The sequence below is a fragment of the Macrotis lagotis genome, chromosome 1 (assembly GCF_037893015.1).
Source record: "Macrotis lagotis isolate mMagLag1 chromosome 1, bilby.v1.9.chrom.fasta, whole genome shotgun sequence".
NCBI classification, from domain to species: domain Eukaryota; kingdom Metazoa; phylum Chordata; class Mammalia; order Peramelemorphia; family Peramelidae; genus Macrotis; species Macrotis lagotis.
In genome coordinates, this window is record NC_133658.1 from 572,360,506 (window position 1) to 572,368,958 (window position 8,453).

General features: G+C 36.4%; 1 protein-coding gene across 1 annotated transcript in view; it reads left to right on the forward strand.

Moving 5' to 3' along the window:
* ARHGAP31 (Rho GTPase activating protein 31) overlaps nucleotides 1-8,453 on the forward strand; it is a 191,182-nt gene that overhangs the window by 122,727 nt on the left and 60,002 nt on the right. The gene's annotated exons all lie outside the window — the stretch shown is intronic.

Here is an 8,453-nt window from a genome sequence, read left to right on the forward strand (position 1 = left end):
CTAGCTTATCCCATTTACACTTATCTATGGGAGTAGTGGGGTTATTTGCTATTTTCCCCTCATTATTCTTTGCTTATTTCTTTTGGGACTGAAGAAGGAGAAATGAAAGGGTCTGGAGAAGAGGAGGCAAAGGAGGGAATAACAAGCATAAAAAAAGGGAACAAGAGAAAATAACCACACATGCTAGGCTTATATGGAGGAAAAAAGTGTTCAAGTTCTTATATAGTTCATTCCAAATTTCAATATTAAAAATTTCACAGCATTTTGTTCAAGGTTAATGGAAATAGACCTCAAGGGTGGTCAGCATCCCTTGGTTATTTAAACCAATCTTGAGAATATTACTTGGGTCAGTTTTATCTATTTTGTAAGAAAACCTAACCTTGATCTTCTTTTTGAAAACTCAAAGATTTTATCATATAATTGGGAATTTAATGTCTAGTCATATGCCATTTTGAGACAATATAACTTGTTTTAGAACTAGTTCACGAATTTGTCAGAATAAAGCATAGAAGATATTGAAGGTCCAAATAAACAAGAGTTAACTACAAAAAAAAAGCTGCCAGAAGAACTTTTTTAAAAGGGCAGGTATAATGAGCAAGTTTGACACTGGAAAAGAATTGGGAAGATGTACCTCCTTTCTTCCTCTCTTTGCATAAGTGGGGGGGGGTGCTATGAATGTGAAATATGACTTAAATTGTCAGATAAAACTGATCATTTAGTTTTACTGAAGTACTTTTTTCCTTTTTTTTTAAATCTTTGTTATAAGGACTAGTTTGTTAGGGAATAGAGGAAAGAGAGAAATGGAGTTTGAAAGGAAGTTTATGTATGAAAAACAAAATATGTTAGTAAAAATAAGATTTGTTAGTAGCCCAGCTTCAAAACATGGGCTTAAATTCTATAAAAGAAGAGCAGCTCATCAAAGAAAAACCTAGTAGACATAATCAAGACCATGAGGCTTCAGATTAATATGAATACAAAGTGAAGAGTCCTCCTGTGGGAAAACCAGGATTCCACATTGGCCTCCAAAGTTACATCTGCAGGTAAACCAAACTACAGCCAGTAGCATCCTCTTTGAATGAGATAAAGGGAGAATTCCATTTGATCAAACTTAACAGTTTATAAGAACAGAGGGAAATGGATGGTGTAGTGGAAGAAGCACTAGCTTTGGCACCACAAGACCCAGTCTTCAATTTTGCCTCTCCTACTCTCTAACTATGTGACCATGGGAAAGTCACAACCTCTCTGAGCTTTAGATTTCCAATGTCTGCCTTGTCCATTTGAAAGATTGTTATGAGACTTAGGTTATGTGATAGCTTAGGTAGAGTGCTTTGAAAGTACTAAGGGCTTTTTTTCCCACAGAACCAAATTTTATTTAAATCAATATAATTAATTTTATGTGAATATAGACTGATTATTCCCTTATGTAGAGACAGGAATTGTTGGGGACAAAAGGATTATCTGTTTCTGATTAGGTCCACATCAACTCTTATTCCAATCTCAGAAGGCAACCTTGACTTCTGCCCAGGGCCTTTTATTTTTTCTTCTCCAAGGTCACACAGCTAGATAATTATTAAGTTTCTGAGGTCAGATCTGAACTCAGGTATCCCTGACTCCAGGGCCTGTACATGATCCATTGTGCCACCCTGGTTTCCGCCCCCCCCCCTTTTATAAAAAACAAAGATTTTTCTAAGATTCCTTCTTTTTTTAAAAATTTATTTTTTTATTTTGTAGTTTACAATTTTCCCCTAATCCCACTGCCTTCCCCTACCCCCCCCAGAAGGCAGTCTGTTAGTCTTTACATTGTTTCCATGGTATACATAGATCTAAGTGGAATGTGATGAGAGGAGAAATCATATCCTCAAGGAAGAAAAATAAAGTATAAGAGATAGCAAAATTACATAATAAAATAATGGGTTTTTTCCCCTAAATTGAAGGTAACAGTCTTTGGTCTTTGTTCAAACTCCACAATTCCTTCTTTGGATACAGATGGTATTCTTCATCACAGATACCCCAAAATTGTGCCTGATTGCTGCACTGACGGAATGAGCAAGTCTATTAAGGTTGATCATCACCCCTATGCTGCTGTTAGGGTGTACAGTGTTCTGGTTCTGCTTATCTCACTCAGCATCAGTTCACACAAATCCTTCCAGGCTTCCCTAGATTCTCATCCTTCCTGGTTTCTAATAGAGCAATAGTGTTCCATCATATACATATACCACACTATGTAAACCATTCCCCAATTGATGGACATTCACTCAATTTCCAATTCTTTGCCACCATAAGCAAATTCCTTTATTATTATTTATTATTATTATTATTATATTTTTTTCAAGGCAATGGGGTTAAGTGGCTTGCCCAATGCCACACAGCTAGGTAATTATTAAGTGTCTGAGGTTGGATTTGAACCCAGGTACTCCTGACTCCAAGGCCAGTGCTCTATCCACTGCGCCACCTAGCTGCCCCTCCTTTATTATTTTTAAGAAAGATTTTACTTATTTTGAATTTTACAATTTTCCCCCTATTCTTGCTTCCCCCCCCCCCCCACAGAAGGCAATCCGATAGTCTTATTACATTGTTTCTATGGTATACATTGATCTAAGTTGAATGTGATGAGGAGAAATCATATCCTTAAGGAAGAAAAATAAAGCATAAGAGATAACAAAATTACATAATAAGATAATGGGGGTTTTTTTTCCCCTAAATTGAATTGAATGCCACAATTCCCTTCTCTGGATACAGATGGTATTCTCCATCGCAGATAGCCCAAAATTGTCTCTGATTGTTGCACTGATGGAATGAGCAAGTCTATCAAGGTTTATCATCACTCCCATGTTGCTGTTAGGGTGTACAATATTCTTCTGGTTGTGTTCAATTTTGTTCAGCATCAGTTCATAAAATCCTTCCAGGCTTCCCTGGATTCCATCCCTCCTGGTTTCTAATGGAACAATAGTGTTCCGTCACATACATATACCATTCCCCAATTGATGGAGATTCACTCAATTTCCAATTCTTTGCCACCACAGATTCCTTTATTCTTGAAACCCAACCTGAAACCTGATGCTCCTAAAACTTCTGATGCCTATACCTACTTGACTCCCTCCATTGAGAGATCTCCTATCCATAAGCTCTTATTATCTGTTCCCTTACCCAGGTCATTTCCCAGCACCCACCAACTACTTTCACTCACTACAGACCATGAGTTCATTTTCTTGTGTTTATTAAACAAGGAAGGGGTGGGTCTATACACATTTAAAAATAACATACAGAGGAATTCAGTTAGAAATGTGTTTGGTCTATATTGTCAAATGCCCTCAACGTTTTGCAAATTATCCTAGACTGATTCTCTAGTAGCCAAAAACAATGCCAACTGCACCTGCAGTTGAGAAAGGCTTCACTTTAGAACATTGCCTCCTCACCTGAAGACCAATTAGATTCTCCCTTATGGGAAAAATATTATTGATTAATTGGTAGATTTTCCCAGCAGGCTCATGCTTAGCCAGTCAGGAAGCTTTCTGACAGTATGACTGGACCCTCTTGTTTCAGTCCAAAATATTATGTATTGACTTCCATTTCTCCACTCCCCCCCCCCCCCAGTAAAAGACAAGCAAGAATATATAAACAAGTACATTAGCATTAATTTTTAAAAATTTATTTTTTCCCCCTAGGTACATGTTAAAACAATTTTTAAGTTTTGAGTTTCAAATTCTATTCCTTCCTCACTTCCTGAGATGATAAGCAATGTCATCATCAAAAAAGATTATGCATGCACAATTCTGTTAAACATTAGTATATTATTCATTTTGCACAAGAAGATTCAAACAAAAAAAAAAAGAGAGAGATGAAAGAAAGTAAACAATAGTATGCTTCGGTCTGTATCCAGACTCATCAGTTCTTTCTCTGGAGCAGGTGTGTCTAACTCACCACCCAGTGGACGTGGCCAAATGCAACCCTCAAAGCCCATTCATAGGGCATTATTACATTTTATTATACTTTTTCAATATGGGTTTCGTTTAGTCATAAATTCTCTAGGTAAGTTTTTGTTGGGTAATGCAACCCAGAAAGGCTAAAAGGTTTTATACCCATGTCTGGAGGATCATGTTTCCTTACTATGGTATCACCCTTTATGTGTAAATTTTTCTCCCAGTTACCAAAAAGAAAGTAAAATAGGGGTAGGAATTGGGAAAGAGGAGTGGCTAATAGAAACTACTGGCTTCTCTTTCTCAACTTAGCCCAAAGATGTTACTCTCAGTAACAGTAAGGATCCTGAGGCTTTGTTTACAAATGAGAAAGGAAATAATCCCCTCCCCTAGTCCAACTCACCTTTGCTCCATTGGTTCATTATGGTCATTCTTGAAGGCAGGAAGACCTGGGTTTCTGTGTCATATATCGACTCTATGATCCTAAAGAAGTCTCAGTCTCTCTTAACTTCTGTTTCCTCATCTGTACAATGAGGAGTTTGGAATCAATGGCCTCTAAGATTCTTCCATCTCTAAATCTAGGATTCTATGACATCAGTCTAGCTCACCCGATCCAAAGCCTCCTTTAGGAATTGACTCTGCCAACTCGGTCTCTAGTTAGATTTAGTCCAGCATCCCAACCCTCAATCTCTGATGAGCCTTCTCCCCTTTCTTTGAACAATGGCTCACTATGGACAATTAAGGCTGTTGAAAATAGAAGCCAATGGTTTCCTTTTCCTTTGGCTAGTTTACTGTCCTCCCTCTTCACAATGAACACATACATGGCTCCACATTCTGGGCCTCAGCTTCTTTACCTGTAAAATGGAGGGGTTAGATTAGCTGCTTTCTAGGGTATCTCAAGAGCTATATTTCTTTAACCTGGTTAGTTCCTGGGATGCACCCGAGCTCTTTTATCTTAGTTCTTTACTAAACTTCCCAGATCCTTGGGCTCAGTAGGCTGAAGTGTCAATAGATTTGGATTTGGAGTCAGAAGATCGGGGTTCAAATCCTGATTCTGCCACACACTACCTGTGTGACCATGGGCAAGTCACCTCATCCCTCTCTGCATCACTTCTTTATCTATATAGTGAGAGATTAGTACTAGATGACTTCTAACATTTACTCAGTTTCAAAATCTGTTGCCCTATGATCTGAACCTTAATTTGAAACCTTTCTGAACCTTGAATTTTCCTAGTTTCTTTAATTCAGGAATCATTCTGTTTGTATTCTAGTTAGTTATAGACCATTATGCTTAGTTCTTTCCTAGAATCCTACCTATCCTGTATCCACACACTGCAGAACGTAAGGGGGTTTTTTCAGGGCTTTTTAAACTAGAGGAAAGAGTATATATAAATTAAGGAACAAAATAGTAAAGTAATTTTAAATGAATATGTAAAACTAATCCCAGACTAGTACTTTCTTTTACCATCCTATGGTGAAATTCTCTCAGAACTGGCTTGTCCATCTTGGTTCCAAGATTGGGAGTTTCACAACCTCAACCATGATCCTCATAACCCCAGAAAAAAATGGCTTCATCAATCTAGAGCAACCTCTCCCCTCAGTCAGAATTTAACCTCATTCCCTTTGAGCTCTCTGTCCCATTCTTACAGTCCCATGTTCGTTCTCATCGAATTGGAATGTCTCCTGCTTGTATGGGAGGAGCAAGACAACATCTTGGATAGAATACTGGACCTGAAGTCAGGAAGACCTGAGTTCAAAGTTGACACTTGCTTAATTGTGAGACCCTAGGCATGTTACTTTACCTGTCTGCCTTGGTTTCCTCAGTTTCTTTGGCATAAGATACTTCAGTATCTTTGCCATAAAATTCCTAAATGGGGTCATGAAGAGTTGGACACAACTGAAAAACAACTGAACAGCAACAAAAAAAATGAGAATAATAATAATAGTACTTACATTCAAGGATTGTTGTGATAATGAAGTAAGTTATTATCTCTAAAGGGCTTTGTGAACATTAAGGTACTATATAAATGCTAGCTAATGGGGAAGGTTAATCATAGTTTGCCCGTAGTATTTTCTCTTAGTTAATAGCATAGCTTAATTTCACCTCCATCTATCAAAGGACAAATAAAGAAATACAAAAAAAATATTGATCTTGTCTCACATAATTGAAATCAGATGGACCTGACACATATGTCACCCCCACTCTCCCCAACACACATTTCACAAAAGACTCCCTCAAAACTCTCCAGTTCCCTTCATCTGGTCCCTGTGTGTACCTCCTAGTAGAAGACTTAATACTTCTCCATTTCACTTGCCTGACTTTTCTAACCATCACATTATCTTTTCCACATGGATCAGAACCCTGCAACTAAAAGCAGATGTAACTTTTTCTCATTTCCTTCCTGGTATTTTTTTTTTAGGTTTTTGCTAGGCAATGGGGTTAAGTGGCTTGCCCAAGGCCTCACAGCTAGGTAATTATTTAGTGTTTGAGGTCGGATTTGAATTCAGGTCCTCCTGACTCCAGGGCTGGTGCTCTATCCACTGTGCCACCTAGCTTGCCCCCTGATATTTTTTTTTAATTAATAAAAATATAATATTCTCTCCTCACTTCCTTCATTGTAAAGAAAAAGAAAAATCATCATAGCAAATATAGATGATCAAACAAAACAAATTTCCACATTGAACAGTTATTAATACTATATATCACATTTGTCACCCTGAATCTATCACCTCTTTGTCAGGTGGTGGATAGTATTGGTGGCTAGTCACTGCATTGTTCAGAATTTTCAAGTCTTTCAAAGTTATTGTCTTTATGATATTGTTATTTTTTAAAAGTAAGTGAAAAAGGTATACCTTAATCTGCCACTTAGATTTCACCAGTTCTTTTTTAGGCAAAGAATAGCATTTTTCATCATGGGTCTTTTAGAAATCATTAGACTATTGTTTTGATCAGAGTAGCTAAACATTTCACAGTTGATCATCTTTATAATATTACTGTTACTGTGTATGATATTCTATTGGTTTTGCTCACTATCATTTTTGCATTGGTTTACATAAGTCTTTCTTGATTTTTTTCCTGAAAACTTCTTGTTTGTCATTTTTTATAGCACAACTGTATTCTACCCACAACCATATAACACAACTTGTTCAGTCATTCCCTATCAATGAATATCCCCTTTATTTCCAATTCTTTGCCATCACAAAAATAGCTGCTATGATATTTTTGTACATATAGGTCTTTTCCCCTTTTCTTTGATATGATATTGTTATTAAGTTGTTCTTGTTCTGCTTACTTTTCTTTGCATCAAGACATACAAGCCTTCTCAGGTTTCTCTGAAACCCTTTTCTTTCATATTTTCTTGTGGCAATAATATTCCATTACATTCATGTATTATAATTTGTTAAACCATTTCCCTATTGATGGACAACCCTCTTATTTCCAGTTCTTTGTTAATACAAAAATGCTACTACAATATTTTCATACTTATGGAACTTTTTCCTTTCTTTCATCTCTTTGAAATTTAGGTCTTATAATGGTACATACAGATATAACTTTTTTGTAAAATTTGTCAAATCTTAATACTATTTACATTATATTCAAACATACATAGTTACCATGATAATCTAAATTCCCAGGTAACTATGACTTTGATATAAAGTAGACTTAAGCACATACAAGAGACAAGTAAAAGTGGATTCAAGATAATCTAGTAGAGAATTCTTTATAATTTTTTTAGTTTTTTTTTTGCAAGGCAAATAGGGTTAAGTGGCTTGCCCAAGGCCACATAGCTAGGTAATTATTAAGTATCTGAGGCTGATTTGAACTCAGGTACTCCTGACTCCAGGGTCGGTGCCTCTATCCACTGTGCCACCGAACTGCCCCCCATAATGAACATTTTTTTAAAAAACTTTTAGTGTCTAATAACTTTTCATTAATAGAGGCATATATTCAAATATTATAGAGATATTATAAAGCTCTCTATGTCTAAATTTTATGGAATATCTACTTATGTGAGTAGCAGAATGGCATAGTGGAAAGAGTATTAGACTTAATGACAGGAAAAGCCCGAGTTCCTTCCTATCTCATCTTAAACACATACCACTGCGCCACCTAGCGCTCCAGAGAATTCTTTTATAATTAACAAAGCATATTGCTATGAATCTTTGCCTTGAACATGCACACATTATTCACTGATTGTACATGATGATGCTCATAGTTTAGTAGTATTTATCAAGACCAGAATAACAAAAAAAGATAAATTAGAATAATTATAAAGATAGCTTGTTGACACCATGCACAGAGTACTGAAATTTGGAGGTAGGAAGACCTGAGACACTTATTACCCGAGCATCTTTGAGCTACATGGCTCAGCTTCCTTATCTGTAAAATAGAAATAATAAGAACATTTTCCTCTCACGATTTTTGGATCACATGAAATAATATTTGTAATGTACTTTGAAAACTATAAGGAATTATAGAAATCTGTAGGAGTAAGTAGTAGTAGTAGTAGTAATAGTAGTAGTAGTAGTAGCAGT